This window comes from Pongo pygmaeus, chromosome 6 (assembly GCF_028885625.2).
Source record: "Pongo pygmaeus isolate AG05252 chromosome 6, NHGRI_mPonPyg2-v2.0_pri, whole genome shotgun sequence".
Classification (NCBI taxonomy): Eukaryota; Metazoa; Chordata; class Mammalia; order Primates; family Hominidae; genus Pongo; species Pongo pygmaeus.
The window spans coordinates 151,129,216-151,149,707 of record NC_072379.2 but is presented as its reverse complement, the minus strand read 5'-3'; the positions used below and the strand labels follow the sequence as shown (position 1 = coordinate 151,149,707).

General features: G+C 41.0%; 1 protein-coding gene and 1 non-coding gene across 10 annotated transcripts in view; one reads left to right on the top strand and one right to left on the bottom strand.

Annotated features, from left to right (window-relative positions):
* GALNT11 (polypeptide N-acetylgalactosaminyltransferase 11) overlaps nucleotides 1–20,492 on the bottom strand; it is a 97,331-nt gene that overhangs the window by 44,720 nt on the left and 32,119 nt on the right. The window lies entirely within an intron of this gene.
* LOC129041866 (small nucleolar RNA U13) lies at nucleotides 9,194–9,299 on the top strand. Its single transcript, XR_008503993.1, has one exon. It is a non-coding gene; the product is annotated as a small nucleolar RNA U13 (small nucleolar RNA).

Genomic DNA, 20,492 nt, shown 5'->3' with positions numbered 1-20,492 from the left:
AAACAAAAACAAATATTCCGTCTACCCACCTCCCTCTTCTCCTCTAGGATTCAAATCACATATGTCAGACTTTCTCAGGATGGAGTATGTTTCTTACAGCTTCTTCAGTGTTGTCCAGCCTTTCCCCCCTCACACTTCATTCAGAGAGGTTTCTTCTGATCGCTCGGGGGCTCACTTTTCTCTTCAGCAGTATCTAATCTGCTGAATCCACTGAATCCTCCATTTTGGCTACTGTGTTTTTTAGATCTAGTATTTAGTTGTTTTTCAGGTCTGCTTTGCCCCCTTATACTAAGTTTCCAGTTCCTTGTTGAAATGTTTTTATTCAACTTTTATCTCCATGAACATAATAAACATATGCTTTAGCATCTGTCTGGTCATTCCACTGTCTGCAAAGCCTGTTTCTATCCTCTGTTATCTGTGCGGGTTCTTGTTAAGGTAGTCTCCCAGTGGGCCTGGTTACACTGACTTGGTGGTATGGTGGACACTATTTGAAAAATCATTTCAGAAATAATTTGAGGCATGAGATGTTATCTTCTTCTGGAGAGGATTTTCATCTGTCTCTGTTAGGTGACTGGGGTCACCAGCAATTTGAGATCACCCTAATCCATTTCACCATTTGAGATTTACTAAACCCCCAGGTGACCCCATGGAGCTTCAGTCCAGGCAAAGGCTGGCACACTCCCAGCCCATGAGTGTTCTGGATGGCAGCCTCTCAAGGTTTCAACATTAACCCCAGGTGGCTCACCAGGATTCTTACCCACAGCAAGTTCTAGACTCCAGTTTTTGTTCCTGTCCTCCTGTGAGTCAGTTAACTACACTGCTCAGCCTCTCACCTGCTCTTCCAGAACAGCAAATAGCCGGGCAAAAGCGGCCCTGGGTCAGAGGCTCACGTCTCTGGATTTCTATCATCTCCCAAATCTTAGCCCAGTAATTCTTTACTATGTTGTAAATTCCTTGATGCTTTTCAGAAAAGTATCAGCTGGCTTTAACTAGGTTACTCAGACCATTATCGGAAGCACAAGGCCAGGGCTATTTTCTAAACAGTTGTTTTGTCATTTCAAAGAGTGCAGGCTAGGTACTGCCAAAAAGAACATCAGCAAATCAAACTGTGACAGAATCTTGGGCCTTATTTTTGAGACAAGGTCTCACTGTCACCCAGGCTGGGGTGCAGTGGTTATGATCATAGCTTACTGTAGTCTCCAACTCCTGGGCTCAAGCGATCCTCACCTCATCCACCCAAAGTATTGGGATTATAGGCGTGAGCCACCATGCCCAGCTATGGGCCTTTTTCAGAAAACTTTTTTCCTCCATACATAGTTAACTGTATAGGAAATTAATTTCTGAGAATCTACCACCTCAACAGGTTTAGAAAGCTGACAGACTTAATCAATCTGGCAAATCACCAGATCCTAGCTCATGCTGTTAACCAAGCCCAGTAAATAAACATCGCAGTTACTGTTGTTTGCAGGTCCCCTTGAGCATTACCATCCTGCACAGTGTTCTGAATTCCAACTGCCAGTACCTGTATCTCTGGCTTCCGAAGCCCATCTGCCCACGTGCAGGGCAGGCCCAAACTGCAGGGGAATGTGTACCTACCTGAGGGCAGTCCTCACAATATACTGATAAGAAGACTCCAGCTTCCTTAAATCCAGCCTCTCTCCAAACCCCCAGTGGAAAAATCACAACTCTGACATACATATGCTACACTGGCTCTACAATTCCCCAGCACAATCAAGCTTCATTTGTCCACAGCGGGACCTGGCTTGAAAACATGCCCTTTATTGGCTGTCTTTCCTAGATGGCGCACTTCATTCCCCTACTGGTGTGTCCTGGGATTACCTTGCAAATACACAACTTGGATTCAGATTTCTATCTCAAGATCTGCTTCCAGAGGAACCAAAACTAATCAATTCAGGTTTCAACAGAAAAGGAACAATTTGACAAATCCTTAGATGAACTAATTTATTTCTAAATGAAAAATCTAATAAAGAGAGCCTTTACAGCTTTTGTTGCCTTAAAGTGCAAAATAATGCAAAAAACGTTTTTCTGAAAAGTAGTAAGATATCTTTATACTTGCAGGAACAGAATATTTAAAAAAGTGATAAACTTTTCTTTCTTTTTTTTTTTTTTTTTTTTTTTCCTTTGAGACGGAGTCTCACTCTGTCACCCAGGCTGGAGTGCAGTGGCACGATCTCGGCTCACTGCAAGCTCCACCTCCCGGGTTCACGCCATTCTCCTGCCTCAGCCTCCAGAGTAGCCAGGACTACAGCAGTCCGCCACCACGGCCGGCAAATTTTTTTGTATTTTTAGTAGAGACGGGGTTTCAGTGTGTTAGGATGGTCTCGATCTCCTAACCTCATGATCTGCCCGCCTCGGCCTCCCAAAGTGTCTTTTTTTTTTTTTTTTGAGACAGAGTTTCACTCTTGTTGCCCAGACTGGAGTGCAATAGCGCAATCTCAGCTCACCGCAACCTCCGCCTCCCAGGTTCAAGCGATTCTCCCGCCTCAGCCTCCCAAGGAGCTGGGATTACAGGCATGTACCACCACGGCTTGTATTTTTGTAGACGGAGTTTCTCCATGTTGGTGAGGCTGGTCTCAAACTCTCGACCTCAGGTGATCCACCGGCCTTGGCCTCCCAAAGTGCTGGGATTATGGGCGGGAGCCACCGGGCCCAGTCAAAAAGTGATAAGCTTTTCTAAGGAAAGCGAAAGCTACCAGGCAGTGTAGTTTGAAATCCTTACTAATCCGGTGATACATAAGAAAGATTAAATTTAGCATAATCAAACCTAGACACAATATTGCAGTACTGAGCCTATATGTCTAAAGCACTGAAGTGGTAACAAGTCACAAAATACAAGTTAAAAAGAAGGTGGTGACTTCGCTTTCAGCTGCAACATGTAATGAGAAAAAGCTGGGAAAATTCAAAATCAATGGCTCTTTTGGGACCATCAGAGAACCGAGCTAACAAGGCAAACTGTGCTGGAAACCTGGAAAGACACAGAGGAGATCCGCTTACCTGGAGCAGAAACTGCCAGAGCCATAAGCTGGTGCTGGAGGCTTGGTGTGGACTAGTGAGAGAGTGAGAAACTCGGGGAAGCAGTCTCAGGAGGTGCGAGACCCACACTTCTGTGGGCTTTACCTCCAGGAACGCCACCAGGCACTAAGGTAAAAGATCCCAGAGAGATCCCTCTGGCAGGGGAGGGGAAGAGTAATAAGCCCAGAGTTTTCTCTGCCACAAAGTCATTTGCTCCAGGGGAAAAAAACTTTGCTAGATCCTTCTCCTAACTAGGGGAATGCAAAGGGCATTCCTCCCATTCCAGCCCCCTCCAGCCTTCCTGTCATACCTACAGGGCAAAAAAATCCGCAAAGGTCAGGGCCTCAAGGAAATAGGGCAGGAATAGGTGACAGGGGAGAAGAGCTCTAACACTAGAGAAATACTTGTGAAGATCACAGCCCACCGTAAGAGTGAACCTATGTGAGACCCAGACCCACTGTCAGACTGAGATTTAACCAGATTCCAGAACTCCCACCCTCCCTCACACTTTACCACCACACCCACAGGGTTCCAAATATACTAAAAGTGGCTTACAACTCAAAGAGGAAAAAAAAATTATAAAGCTGGAAGCGCCATGCTCCCAGATTTCAAAATATACTACAAAGCTGTAGTGATGGAAACAACATGGTACTGGCATAAAAACAGACACACAGAGTAATGGAACAGAATAGAGAACCCAGAAATCAATCCACAATATCTACAGCCAACTGATTATTGACAAAGATGCCAAGAATACTCACTGGGGAAAGGACAGTATCTTCAATAGATGGTACTGGGAAAACTGGATATTCATATGCAGACAAATGAAACTAGCCTCCCACCTCTATATGAAAATCAACTCAAAATGGATGAAAGACCTAAATGTAAGACCCGAAACTATAAAACTACTGAAAGAAAACAGGGGAAATGCTTCAGGACGTTAATCTGGGAAAATATTTTATGAATACAACTTCAAAAGCCCAGGCAACAAAAGCAAAAACAAACACATGGGATTATGTCACACTAAAACACTTCTACACAGCAAAGGAAACAATCAGCAGAGTGAAAAGACAACCTATAGAATGGGAGAAAATATAAGCAAACTATTCATCCAAAAGGGGATTAATATCCAGAATAAATCAGAAACTAAAACATCTCAGCAGGAAAAAAAAAATCAGATTTAAAAATGGGCAAATGATCTGAATAGCCATCTCTCAAAAGAAGACAAATAACCAAGAAATATATGACAAAATGTTCACTTATCACAAATCATCAAGGAACGGCAAATCAGAAGCACAATGAGGTATCATCTCATCCCAGTTAGAGTGGCTATTACAAAAAAGACAAATAAAACAAAACCAACAAATGCTGGGGAGGATGCAGAGAAAAATGAACTCTTACACTCTGTGGGTGAGAATATCAACTAGTACAGCCACTATGGAAAACAGTATAGAGGTTCCTCAAAATCTACAAATAGCATACCATATGAACCAGCAATCCCACTACTGGGCATTTATCCAAAGGAAAGGAAATTGGTATATCGAAGAGACATCTACATCCCCATGTTAACTGCAGCATTATTCACAATAGCCAAGATACGGAATGAATCTGGGTGTCCAACAGATGAACAGATAAAGAAAATGTGGAATATAAACACAATGAAATACTATTCAGCCATAATTTGAGTGGAATCCTGTCACTCACAGCAACATGGATGGAACTGGAGGATAGTAAGTGAAATATGCCAGGAACAGAAAGTTAAACACCACATGTTCTCATTCATATGTGGAAGCTGAAAAACAGTTGATCTCACAGAAAAATTAGAACAGAGGATACTAGAGGCTGGGAAGGGTGGGCGAAGGGAGGAGATAGGAAGAGATTTGTTAAAGGATACAAAATTATAGCTAGATAGGAGGAATAAGTTCTACTGGTCTATAGCACTGTAGGATGACTACAGTTAACAATAACATATTGTACAGTTTCAAATAGCTATAAGGAGAATATTGAATGTTCCCAACACAAAGAAATGATAAATGTATGAGATGATGTATATGCTAATTACTCTGATCTGATCACTGATACATTACATGTATAGAAACATCACTATGTACCCCATAAATATACACAATTATATGCCAATTGAAAAATAAAATAAAATGTATATTGTAAACTCTAGAGTAAACACTATGTTGGAAATAAATGCTTATTCCCCAATGTCGCAGAGAAGAATCGGCAATCAGACAAAAAGCTTCCTTAGCAAGGCAATGTTTACTCTCTGCAGAAAGGGTGGTGCCCGTCAGCAATCCTGCCACAAGCACACACAAAGTAAAAAAGACACTAGAATATTTATCCTTTATACATGAGGTCCCTATTGCTGTGTTCTGACTCCATTGGCTGGAGCCAGACCTCACAATCGAAACTAAAACCCGATTGGCTAACAGTTCAAAACTTTTCTAAATAGGTAAAGGTAGTGAGGAACAAAGGAAAAAAGGAAGTTACTTATGAAAGGATTTAGAAAAGTAATAATATTCCCAAATAAGGGAGGAGGCTGCAAGCTGGGACATGCCTGGGCACGTTCAGCACGAATAATTTGACTAAGGTACAAGGACACAAAATGTATTATGTGCCTGTGAGCATGTTTAACACAGATACTGAAGTCAGAGTATGCTTATTCTGTCACATTTGCTACATAAGGCTTAACAGAGAGTTATTACTATAAAATAAAAAACTTGAAGAAAGTTCTGAGAAAAGATATCAATAACATTTATGATTTAAAGGGGAAGCTTTGAAGAGGAACTTTTGCTTTCTACACATTAGAATTTTTTTCTTTTTTTTTTTTTTTTGCGACAGAGTCTCACTCTGTCACCTAGGCTGGAAGTGGCACGATCTTGGCTCACTGCAACCTCCACCTCCAAGGTTGAAGCAATTCTTCTGCCTCAGCCTCCTGAGTAGCTGGGACAACAGACGTGCACCAGCATGCCCAGCTAATTTTGTGTTTTTAGTAGAGATGGGGTTTCATCATGTTGGTCAGGCTGGTCTCAAACTCCTGACCTCAAATGATCCACCTGCCTTGGCCTCCCAAAATCCTGGGATTACAGGGGTGAGCCACAGCACCCAGCTTAAAAACTTTTTTTTTTTTTTTTTGAGACAGAGTTTTGCTCTTGTTGCCCAGGCTGGAATGCAGTGGCATGATCTTGGCTCACTGCAACCTCCGCCTCCCAAGTTTAAGCAATTCTCCTGCCTCAGCTGCCTAAAAACTTTTTAAAAGAAGTATAATTGATATGCTACATGGTAACTGACAGAATAATGGTCTGTTGTGGGAAGTCAGGGACCCCAAACGGAGGGACCAGCTGAAGCCATGGCAGAAGAACGTGGATTGTGAAGATTTCATGGGCATTTATTAGTTCCACAAATTAATACTTTTATAATTTCTTATGCTTGTCTTTACTGCAATCTCTAAACATAAATTGTAAAGATTTCGTGGACACTTATCACTTCCCCAGTCAATACCCTGTGATTTCCTATGCCTGTCTTTACTTTAATCTCTTAATCCTGTCAGCTGAGGAAGATGTATGTCGCCCCAGGACCTATGATAATTGCATTAACTGCACAAATTGTACAGCATGTGTGTTTGAGCAATATGAAATCTGGGCATCTTGAAAAAAGAACAGGATAACAGCAATTGTTCAGGGAATAAGAGAGATAACCTTAAACTCTGACTGCCGGTGAGCCGGGCAGAACAGAGCCATATTTCTCTTCTTTCAAAAGCAAATGGGAGAAATATCGCTGAATTCTTTTTCTCAGCAAGGAACATCCCTGGGAAAGAGAATATGCGCCTGGAGGCATAGGCTTATAAACAGCCCCCCCAGGTGTGCTCATCTCTTATGGTCGAGACTACAGCGGTGAAATAAGCCCCAGTCTCTCATAGCGCTCCCAGGCTTATTAGGAAGAGGAAATTCCCGCCTAATAAATTTTGGTCAGACTGGTTGATCTCAAAACCCTGTCTCCTGATAAGATGTTATCAACGACAATGGTGCCCAAAACTTCATTAGCAATTTTAATTTCGCCCTGGTCCTGTAGTCCTGTGATCTCGCCCTGCCTCCACTTGCCTTGTGATATTCTATTACCTTGTAAAGTACTTGCTGTCTGTGACCCCCACCTATTCGCACACTCCCTCCCCTTTTGAAAATCCCTAATAAAAACTTGCTGGTTTTTGTGGCTTGTGGGGCATCACAGAACCTACCGGCATGTGATGTCTCTCCTGGATGCCCAGCTTTAAAATTTTTCTCTTTTGTACTCTGTCCCTTTATTTCTCAAGCTGGCCTACGCTTAAGGAAAATAGAAAAGAACCTACGTGAATATTGGGGCAGATTCCCCGATAATGGTCCCCTCAGAAATGTACACATCCTAATCCCCAGAATTAAGGTAGCAGATGAGATTAAAGTTGCTACTCAGATGACGTTAAAATACAGAGATTATTCTGGATTATGTGGGTAGACCCAATATAATTACAAGGGTCCTTAAATGTGAAAGAGGGAGGCAAAAGAGATCAGAGTTGATGCAATGTGAGAAGAACTCGACCTACTGCTGGCTTTGAAGATGGAAGTAAAGGGCCACAAGCCAAGGACTGCAGGTGGCTTCTCAATAGGGCAAGGAAACAGATTCTCTCCCAGAACCTCAAAAAAATGAAACAGCCCTGCCAACACCTTGAGTTTAGTCCCCTGAAATGCTTTTCAGACTTCTGACTTCCAGAACTGTAAGATAAGTTGTGCTGTAAGAATAGGAAGCTCATACAAGATAAGAGAGGAAATAAAGTTGAATCACATAAAATGTCCAATTAAAAAGAAATAAAAGGTCAGGCACGGTGGCTCACACCTGTAATCCCAGCACTTTGGGAGGCCAAAGCGAGCGGATCATGAGGTCAGGAGATCGAGACCATCCTGGCTAACACGGTAAAACCCCGTCTCCACTAAAAATACAAAAAATTAGCCAGGGGTGCTGGTGGGCACCTGTAGTCCCAGCTGCTTGGGAGGCTCAGGCAGGAGAATGGTGTGAACCCAGGAGGCGGAGCTTGCAGTGAGCCAAGATTGCGCCATTGCTCTCCAGCCTGGGCAACAGAGGGAGACTCCGTCTCAAAAAAAAAAAAAAAAAAAAAAAAAAGAAAAAGAAAAAAGAAAAAAGCAATGAGTGCAAAACAGTTACAAAGATGCAAGACGCTAATCCAATGATATTAATAATCACTTCTAACGTGAATTGTCTAAATACACCAATCAAAAGAGAGTGTCACAGTGGACAAAATTTTTTAAAAAGACTTAACTATATCATGTCTGTAAGAAACCAACTTGAACTATAAAGCTTTAGATATGCTAACAGTAAAGGGATGGAGAAAGATATATCATGCTGACATTACAAATCAAAAGAAAGCTGGAGTAATTGTAACTGCAGACAAAACAGATTTTGTCTGATAATCAGGGACAAAAAGGGTCTTATATAATAATAAAGAGGTCAGTTCTCCAAGAAGACGTAGCAGTCTTGAATGTGTATGCTTCAAATAAGAAGGCATCATAATACATGAGGCAAAAACTAAGAAAAATATACAGAGACAAATCCACTACTACAGTTGGAGACTTCAACACTGTCAGTTACTGATAGATCAAGCAGCCAGAAAATCAGTAAAGAAACTGATAACTAGAACAGCACAGCACTATCAATCAACCTGATCTAAATGACATTCATAGAAAATTCCATCCAATCATAGTAGACATACATTCTTCTCTAGCTCACATTCACCAATATAGACCACATTCTGGACCATAAAACACATCTTAACAGATTCAAGACTAGAAAGCATACAAAACATGGTCTCAAATAACATGAATTAAACTAGAAATCAGTAACAGAGATATCTGGAAAATCCCCAAATATCTAGAAATTAACACACTTCTAAATAACCCATGGGTCTAAGAAGTCTCAAAAATTAAACAATATATTGAACTAAAGTAAAAATGAAAATATAACTTATAACATTTGTGGGATACAAAGCACACAGTGTTTAGAGAAAAATGTGCAGCATTAAATGAAAATATTAGAAAGGAAGAAAGATCTGAAGTCAATAACCTAAGCTTGTACTTCTGAAAACCAGAGAAAGAAGAACAATTTGATTCTTTTGTAGTTCATAAGTGTGGTGACTGGGTTTTCATGTGCTTGTGGGAAATATGCCTCCCTCAAATCTTATTACGAAGTCAGCCCATTTTACTCGTCTGACATGAACTTAGTAGAAAATTAAAAATTAAAAAATTAAAAATAAAAAGGAAAACAATTTAAGCCTAAGACAATCAAAAGAAAAAATACAATAAAAATTAAAATAGAAATCAATGAAATTGGAAAAAGGAAAACAGTAAGAGAAAAATCAACAAAACCAAAAGCTGGTTCTTTAAAAAGATCAAAAAAAGTGATAAACCTCTAGCCAGGTAAAACTGATTAGATTGTACCCTCTCTTCCCTTAGAAAAAAGAGAAAAGACAAATTACCAATATCAGCAATGAAGAACGAGTCATCATACTGTTCCCATGAACAGTAAAAGGATAATAAAGAAATATTACAAATAACTCTATGCCCACAAATACAAGAAAAAAATGTACCAATTTCTTTATCAAAACTCACCAACACAAAAACCTGCATATGAAACCTTACAGCAGCTTTATTTATAACCATCAAAACTTGGAAGCAAACAACTAAGAGGTCCCTCAAAAGATGAATGAACAGTGGTACATCCATACAATGGAGTTTTATTCAGCAAAAAGAACTATCAAACTACACAACGATGTGAAAGTAACTGAAATGCATATTGCTAAATGAAAGACGCCAGCTTGAAAAGGCTACATATTGAATGCTTTCCATTGTATGACATTCTGGAAAAGGTAAAACTACAGAGATGATAAAGAGATCAGTAGTAGTAGTCAGGGGCTCATAGGGTGGGGAGGCAGAGGGTTCAATATGAAGCACAGGGGAATTTTTAGGGCAGGGCAACTTCTGTGTAATATGACAGAGGCAGATACATGATCCAGTGCTGGAGGTGGGGCCTGGTGGGAGATGCTTGGATCATGGGGGTGAATCGATCCCTCATGGCTTGCTGCTGACTTGCTGACAGGGAGTTCTTGCAAGATCTGGTCATTTAAAAGTATGTGGCACCTCCCCTACCACTCTCTCTTGCTTGCTCCTGCTTTCACCATGTGACGTGCCTGCTCCCCCTTCACCTTCTGCCATGATTGGATGCTTCCCGAGGCCTTCCTAGAAGCCAAGCAGATGCCAGCACCATACTTCCCATAAAGCCTGCAGAACCCTGAGCCAATTAAACCTCTTTTCTTTATGAATTACCCAGTCTCTGGTGTTTCTTTATAGTAATGCAAGAATAGCTTAACACACACCCAGTTCTTGGTTTTTAATATCATTCTCCAATAAAAAAGGACCTTAGAAAAATGGTGGATTCTAAGACTGGGACAGGAAATGTGCAAGATGGCTCTTGCAGTGCCAGAAAATAAGGAAGTGCTCAATAAAACAAATGAAAACTACAATGTTGGGGGCACATCAAAGGGACAGATGGAACCAAATGAAGAGCTCGTAATAGCCATAGCTGTTACAATCATCTGAACAAAAAAATAAAGTTGTATTGCATTATAGCCCAAAGTATAAAATAAACGTCCCTAAGTCCAAACTGAGAGAAATAAATGACTAAATAGTAAACAGGACAGACTATAACAGATCTCCATGCAGAATTCCAAATAATTTAGACACTTCGCCCTCAAGCGTGGGCTGTGCACATGGACTTTCTTCCAAAGGACTACAGTACAAGAAGGGAGGGTGGGGAGAAACTTTACAGTGGAGAAATCTGACAACCACTGCCTCAGCCAGGAAATTGAGATTACTCTCAATAGTGATATGCACAGATAGTATGTATCCTTAATAGCGTATGATGACAATGGCATTTGACCTCTGTAGTCTTCCTCCCCAAAACATGAAGGAAATCCCAACTGAGGGACATCTACAAGATACCTGACCAGTAGAGGTATTCCTCATTTAAACATTTCACTTTATTGTGCTTCGTTGACGTTGTGGTTTTTGTTAGTTTTACAAATTGAAGGGTTGAGGCAACCCTGCATTGACCAAGTATATGAGCACCATTTTCCCATCAGTATTTGTTTACTTCGTGTTTCGGTGTTACGTTTTGCTAATACTCAGGATATTTCAACTTTTTTATTACTATGATATGTTATGTGATCTGTGTCGATCTTTGATGTTACTCCTGTAATTGTTTTGGCACACAAGGAACCACGTGCAGATGTGAGACAGGGAACTTACTCGATAAATGTGTGTGTTCTCACTGCTTGACCAAACCAGCCATTCCTTTGTCTTTCCCCATCTCCTTGGGCCTCCCTGTTCCCTAAGACACAACCGTATTGAAATCCAGACAATAACCCTACAATGGCTTGTAAGTGTTCAAGGGAAAGAAGAGTCACACATCTCTCATTTTAAATAAAAAACTACAAGTGATTGGGGGCGGTTCCAAGATGGCCAAATAGGAACAGCTCCAGTCTACAGCTCCCAACGTGAGTGATGCAGAAGACGGGTGATTTCTGCATTTCCAGCTGAGGTACTGGGTTCATTTCACTGGGGCTTGTTGGACAGTGGGTGCAGGACAGTGGGTGCAGCCTACTGAGTGTTAGCCAAAGCAGGGTGAGGCATCGCCTCATCTGGGAACTGCAAGGGGTCAGGGAATTCCCTTTCCTAGCCAAGGGAAGCTGTAACAGATGGCACCTTGAAAATAGGGTCACTCCCACCCTAATACTGTGCTCTTCCAACAGTCTTAGCAAATGGCACACCAGGAGATTATATCCCATGCCTGGCTCGGAGGGTCCCACGCCCACGGAGCCTTGCTCATTGCTAGCACAGCAGTCTGAGAGCGGACTGCAAGGCAGCAGTGAGGCTGGGGGAGGGGTGCCCACCATTGCTGAGGCTTGAGTAGGTAAACTAAGCAACCAGGAAGCTCAAACTGGGTGGAGCCCACTGCAGCTCAAGGCCTGCCTGCCTCTGTAGACTCCACCTCTGGGGGCAGGGCATAGCCAAACAAAAGGCAGCAGAAACCTCTGCAGACTTAAATGTCCCTGTCTGACAGCTTTGAATACAGTAGTGGTTCTCCCAGCACAGAGTTTAAGATCTGAGAACGGACAGACTGCCTCCTCAAGTGGGTCCCTGACCCCCGAGTAGCCTAACTGGGAGGCACCTCCCAGTAGAGGCAGACTGACACCCCACATGGCTGGGTACCCCTCTGAGATGAAGCTTCCAGAGGAACAATCAGGCAGCAACATTTACTGTTCATCAATATTCGCTGTTCTGCAGCCTCCGCTGCTGATACCCAGGCAAACAGCGTCTGGAGCGGAATTCCAGCAAACTCCAACAGACCTGCAGCTGAGGGTCCTGTTAGAAGGAAAACTAACAAACAGAAAGGACATTCACACCAAAATCCCATCTGTACATCACCATCATCAAAGACCAAAGGTAGATAAAACCACAAAGATGGGGAAAAAACAGAGCAGAAAAGCTGAAAATTGTAAAAATCAGAGTGCCTCTCCCCCTCCAAAGGAATGCAGCTCCTCGCCAGCAATGGAACAAAGCTGGATGGAGAATGACTTTGACGAGTTGAGAGAAGAAGGGTTCAGATGATCAAACTACTCCGAGCTAAAGGAGGAATTTCAAACCCATCGCAAAGAAGCTAAAAACCTTGAAAAAAGATTAGACAAATGGCTAACTAGAATAACCAGTGTAGAGAAGTTCTTAAATGACCTGATGGAGCTGAAAACCATGGCACGAGAACTACGTGACGAATGCACAAGCTTCAATTGCCGATTTGATCAACTGGAAGAAAGGGTATCAGTGATTGAAGATGAAATGAATGAAATGAAGCAAGAAGAGAAGTTTAGAGAAAAAAAGAGTAAAAAGAAATGAATGAAGCCTCCAAGAAATATGAGACTATGTGAAAAGACCAAATCTACATCTGATTGGTGTGCCTGAAAGTGATGGGGAGAATGGAACCAAGTTGGAAAACACTCTGCAGGATATTATCCAGGAGAATTTCCCCAACCAAGGAAGGCAGGCCAACATTCAAATTCAGGAAATACAGAGAACGCCACAAACATACTCCAGTGAGAAGAGCAACTCTAAGACACATAATTGGCAGATTCACCAAAGTTGAAATGAAGGAAAAAATGTTAAGGGCAGCCAGAGAGAAAGGTCGAGTTACCCACAAAGGGAAGCCCAACAGACTAACAGCGGATCTCTCAGCAGAAACTATACAAGCCAGAAGAGAGTGGGGGCCAATATTCAACATTCTTAAAGAAAAGAATTTTCAACCCAGAATTTCATATCCAGCCAAACTAAGCTTCATAAGTGAAGGAGAAATAAAATACTTTACAGACAAGCAAATGCTGAGAGATTTTGTCACCACCAGGCCTGCCCTACAAGAGCTCCTGAAGGAAGCACTAAACATGGAGAGGAACAACTGGTACCAGACACTGCAAAAACATGCCAAATTGTAAAGACCATCAATGCTAGGAAGAAACTGCATCAACAAACGAGCAAAATAACCAGCTAACATCATAATGACAGGATCAAATACACATAACAATATTAACCTTAAATGTAAATGGGCTAAATGCTCCAATTAAAAGACACAGATTGGCAAATTGGATAAAGAGTCAAGACCCATCAGTGTGCTGTATTCAGGAGACCCATCTCATGTGCAGAGACACACATAGGCTCAAAATAAAGGGATGGTGGAAGATCTACCAAGCAAATGGAAAACAAAAAAAGGCAGGGGTTGCAATCCTAGTCTCTGATAAAACAGACTTTAAACCAATAAAGATCAAAAGAGACAAAAAAGGCCATTACATAATGGTAAAGGGATCAATTCAACAAGAACAGCTAACTATCCTAAATATATATGCACCCAATACAGGAGCACCCAGATTCATAAAGCAAGTCCTTAGAGACCTACAAAGAGACTTAGACTCCCACACAATAATAATGGGAGACTTTAACACCCCACTGTCAACATTAGACAGATCGACGAGACACAAAGTTCACAAGGATATCCAGGAATTGAACTCAGCTCTGCACCAAGCAGACCTAATAGACATCTACAGAACTCTCCACCCCAAATCAACAGAATATACATTCTTCTCAGCACCACATCGCACTTATTCCAAAATTGACCACATAGTTGGAAGTAAAGCACTCCTCAGCAAATGTAAAAGAACAGAAATTATAACAAACTGTCTCTCAGACCACAGTGCAATCAAACTAGAACTCAGGATTAAGAAACTCACTCAAAACTGCTCAACTACATGGAAACTGAACAACTTGCTCCTGAATGACTACTGGGTACATAATGAAATGAAGGCAGAAATAAAGATGTTCTTTGAAACCAATGAGAACAAAGACACAACATACCAGAATCTCTGGGACACATTTAAAGCCGTGGGTAGAGGGAAATTTATAGTACTAAATGCCCACAAGAGAAAGCAGGAAAGATCTAAAATTGACACCCTAACATACAATTAAAAGAACTAGAGAAGCAAGAGCAAACACATTCAAAAGCTAGCAGAAGGCAAGAAATAACCAAGATCAGAGCAGAACTGAAGGAGATAGAGACACAAAAAACCCTTCAAAAAATCAATGAATCCAGGAGCTGGTTTTTTGAAAATATCAGCAAAACTGATAGACCACTAGCAAGACTAATGAAGAAAAAAGACAAGAATCAAATAGACGCAATAAAAAATGATAAAGGGGATATCACCACCGATCCCACAGAAATACAAACTACCATCAGAGAATAGTATAAACACCTCTACACAAATAAACTGAAAATCTAGAAGAAATGGATAAATTCCTGGACACATACACCCTCCCAAGACTAAAGCAGGAAGAAGTTGAATCCCTGAATAGAACAATAACAGGCTCTGAAATTGAGGCAATAATTAATAGTCTACCAACAAAAAAAAAGTCCAGGACCAGATGGATTCACAGCCGAATTCTACCAGAAGTACAAGGAGGAGCTGGTACCATTCCTTCTGAAACTATTCCAATCAATAGAAAAAGAGGGAATCCTCCCTAACTCATTTTATGAAGCCAGCATCATCCTGATACCAAAGCCTGGCAGAGACACAACCAAAAAAAGAGAATTTTAGATGAATATCCCTGATGAACACCAATGCAAAAATCCTCAATAAAATACTGGCATACCAAATCCAGCAGCACATCAAAAAGCTTATCCACCATGATCAAGTGGGCTTCATCCCTGGGATGCAAGGCTGGTTCAACATATGCAAATCAATAAACGTAATCTACCATATAAACAGAACAAAGACAAAAACCACATGATTATCTCAATAGATGCAGAAAAGGCCTTTAACAAAATTCAACAGCACTTCATGCTAAAAACTCTCAATAAATTAGGTATTGATGGGATGTATCTCAAAATAGTAAGAGCTATTTATGACAAACCCACAGCCAATATCATACTGAATGGGCAAAAACTGGAAGCATTCCCTTTGAAAACTGGCACAAGACAGGGATGCCCTCTCTCACCACTCCTATTCAACATACTGTTGGAAGTCCTCGCCAGGGCAATCAGGCAGGAGAAAGAAATAAAGGGTATTCAATTAGGAAAAGTGGAAGTCAAATTGTCCCTGTTTGCAGATGACATGATTGTATATTTAGAAAACCCCATCGTCTCAGCCCAAAATCTCCTTAAGCTGATAAGCAACTTCAGCAAAGTCTCAGGATACAAAATCAATGTGCAAAAATCACAAGCATTCTTATACACCAATAACAGACAGAGAGCCAAATCATGAGTGAACTCCCATTCACTATTGCTTCAAAGAGAATAAATACCTAGGAATCCAACTTACAAGGGATGTGAAGGATCTCTTCAAGGAGAACTACAAACCACTGCTCAATGAAATAAAACAGGACACAAACAAATGGAAGAACATTCCATGCTCATGGGTAGGAAGAATCAATATCATGAAAATGGCCATACTGCCCAAGATAATTATAGATTCAATGCCATCCCCATCAAGCTACCAATGACTTTCTTCACAGAATTGGAAAAAACTACTTTAAAGTTCATATGGAACCAAAAAAGAGCCCACATTGCCAAGACAATCCTAAGCCAAAAAAACAAACTGGAGGCAACACGCTATCTGACTTCAAACTATACTACAAGGCTACAGTAACCAAAACAGCATGGTACTGGTACCAAAACAGAGATATAGACCAATGGAACAGAACACAGCCCTCAGAAATAATACCACACATCTATAACCATCTGATCTTTGACAAACCTGACAAAAACAAGAAATGGGGAAAGGATTCCCTATTTAATAAATGGTGCTGGGGAAACTGGCTAGCCATAAGTAGAAAGCTGAAACTGGATCCCTTCCTTATACCTTATATAAAAATTATTTCAAGATGGATTGAAGACTTAAATGTTAGACCTCAAACCATAAAAACCCTAGAAGAAAACCTAGGCAATACCATTTAGGACACACGCATGGCCAAGGACTTCATGTATAAAACACCAAAAGCAATGGCAACAAAAGCCAAAATTGACAAATGGGATCTAATTAAACTCAAGAGCTTCTGCACAGCAAAAGAAACTACCATCAGAGTGAACAGGCAACCTACAGAATGGGAGAAAAATTTTACAATCTACTCATCTGACAAAGGGCTAATATCCAGAATCTACAAATAACTCAAACAAACTTACAAGAAAAAAACAAACAACCCCATCAAAAAGTGGGCAAAAGATACGAACAGACACTTCTCAAAAGAAGACATTTATGCAGACAACAGACACATGAAAAAATGCTCATCATCACTGGCCATCAGAGAAATGCAAATCAAAACCACAATGAGATACCATCTCACACCAGTTAGAATGGCGATCATTAAAAAGTCAGGAAACAACAGGTGCTGTAGAGGATGTAGAGAAATAGGAACCCTTTTACACTGTTGGTGGGACTGTAAACTAGTTCAACCATTGTGGAAGACAGTGTGGCGATTCCTCAAGGATCTAGAACTAGAAATACCATTCGACCCAGCCATCCCATTACTGGATATATACCCAAAGGATTATAAATCATGCTGCTATAAAGACTCATGCACACATATGTTTATTGTGGCACTATTCACAATAGCAAAGACTTGGAACCAACCCAAATGTCCATCAATGATAGACTGGATTAAGAAAATGTGGCACATATACACCATGGAATACTATATAGCCATAAAAAAGGGTGAGTTCATGTCCTTTGTAGGGACATGGATGAAGCTGGAAACCATCATTCTCAGCAAACTACTGCAAGGACAAAAAACCAAACACCACATGTTCTCACTCATAGGTGGGAATTGAACAATGAGAACACTTGGACACAGGAAGGGGAACATCACACACCGGGGCCTGTCGTGGGGTGGGGCGGAGGGGGGAGGGATAGCATTAGGAGATATACCTAATGTAAATGACGAGTTAATGAGTGCAGCACACCAACATGGCACACGTATACATATGTAACAAACCTGCACATTGTGCACATGTACCCTAGAACTTAAAGTATATTTAAAAAAAAAAAAAAAACTACCAGTGATTTAGCTTAGTGAGGAAGGCACGTGGAAAGCCAAGATGGGCTGAAAGCTAGGCCTCTTGCACAAAACAGCCAAGTTGTGAACGCAAAGGAAAATTCTTGAAGGGAATTAAATGTGCTATGCCAGTGAACACAGGAATAAGAAAGTGACACAGCATCAATGCGGATATGGAGAAAGCTTTAGTGCTCCAGACAGAAGATCATACCAGCCAAAACATTCCTTTAAACCAGTCTTAGGGCAAGACCCTAATTCTCTTCAATTGTATGCAGACTGAGAAAAGTAAGGAAGTTGCGGAAGAAACGTTTGAAACTGGCAAAGAATTGCTCATGAGGTTTAAACAGATATCATCTCCACAACATAAAAGTGTAAGGTGAGGCAGCAAGTGCTGATGGAGAAGCTGCAGCAAGTTATCCAAAAGATCTAGCTAAGATCACTGATGAGGATGGCTACACTAAACAATATATTTTCAATGTAGACTAAACAGCCGTCTATTGGAAGAAGATGCCATTTAGAACCTTTCATAGCTAGAGATATCAATGTCTGGCTTCCAAATAGGGTGACTCTCTTGTTAGGGGCTGATACAGCTGGTGACTTTAAGTTGAAGCCAATGCTCACTTACCATTCTGAAAATCTCAGGGCCTTTAAGAATTATGCAAAATCTACTCTGCCTGTGCTCTAGAAATGGAACAACAAAGCCTGGATGACAGAACATCTGTTTTACAGCATGGTTTACTGAATATATTAAGCCCACTGTTGAGACCTACTAATCAGAAAGATTGCTTTCAAAATATCACTGCTCACTGACAACATACCTAGTCACCCCAAAACTCTGATGGATATATACAAGGAGATAAATGCTGTTTTCATGCCTGCTAACACACTGTCCATTCTGCAGCCCATGGATCAAGGAGTAATTTCTACTTTCAAGTCTAATTATTTAAGAAATAAATTGCATAAGACTACAGCTGTCACAGATAGTGACTCCTTTGGTGGATCTGTGCAAAATAAATTGAAAACTTTTCTGGAAAAGCTTTATCATTCTAGATGCCATTAAGAACATTTACAGCCAGGTATGGTGTCTCATGCCTGTAATCCCAACTCTTTTGGAGGTGGAGGTGGGAGGGTTACTTGAGGCCTAGCGTTCAAGACCAGCCTGGGCAACAGAGTGAGACCCAATCGCTACCAAAAAAAAAAAAAAAAAAAAAAAAAAAAAAAGTTGGGCATGGTGGCACATGCCTGTAGTCCCAACAACTCGGGAGGCTGAGGCAGGAGGATTGCTTGAACCCAGAAGTTTGAAGCTGCAGTGAGCTATGACCGCAGCACTGCACTCCAGCCTGGGTGACAAAGCAAAACTGTATCTCACAAAACAACAACAAAAACCCATTCATTAGAGGAGGTCAAAATATCATTTTTTTTTATTCCACATTTGCCAGAACTACAAAATGTCAATATTGATGGGAGTTTAGAAGTTGGTTCCAACCACCACAGATGACCGACAGGTTCAAGACTTCAGTGGCGTAAGTCACTGCAGATAGGGTGGAAATAGCAAGAGAACCAGAATTAGAAGTAGAGACGGAAGATATGGATGTGCAAATAAATGGTTTCTTGAAATGGAATCACTCCTGGTGATGATGCTGTGAACACTGTTGAAACAACAACAAAAAGCATATTACTAAATTTAGTTGATAAAGTAGCAGCAGGGTTTTAGAGGATTGACTCTAATTTTGAAAGAAGTTCTACTGTGGGTAAATTGCTATCAAACAGCTACAGAAAAATCTTTCATGAATGGAAAAGTCAATCGATGAGTCAGACTTTACTTCCGTCTTATTTTAAGAACTTGGCCAGGCACAGTGGCTCACGCCTGTAATCCCAGCACTTTGGGAGGCCGAGGCAGGTGGATCATTTGAGGTCAGGAATTTGAGACCAGCCTGGCCAACATGGTGAAACCCCATCTCTACTAAAAATACAAAAAAATTAGCCGGGTATGGTGACACATGCCTGTAGTCCCAGCTACTCGGGAGGCTGAGGCAGGAGAATCGCTTGAACCGGGAGGCAGAGGTTGCGGTGAGCCGAGATGGCACCAACCTGGGCAACAGAGCAAGACTCCATCTCAAAAAAACAAAACAAAACAAAAAGAACTTGCCACAGCCATCCTAACCTTCAGGAAGCATCAGCAGGCATCAATGTTAAGGCAAGACTCTCACCAGCAAAAAGATTACCACTCACTGAAGGCTCAGATGATCATTAGCATTTTTGAACAATAAAGTATTTTTAAAATTAAGGCATGCACATTGGGCTTTTTTTTTTTTTTTAAGCTATAATGCTATTGCACACTTAAAAGACTACGGTATAGTGTAAACATAACTTTTATATGCACCCCCCCCCAAAAATGTGTGTGATTCACTTTGTGATAGTCCTTTTATTGCAGTGGCTCAGAACCGAACCCATGGTATCACCAGCATATGCCTGTATTTCTCAAAACTGTCAAGGTCTTCAAAAACGAGCAAAGTGTGAGAAACTGTCACAGCCAAGAAGAGCCTAAGGAGACATAATGACCAAATACAGTGTGGTATCCTGCATGAGAGCCTTAGCTTTTACCTATTGTCCTTAGAACAGCAAAAGCACATTAGGTAAAAACTAAGAAAATCTGAATACAGTACGGACATTAGCATTAACTGAAATAAACGAACCATATTAATGTAAGATGTTAATAACAGGGGAAATCAGATATGGGATATGTGGGAATTCTCTACCATCTTC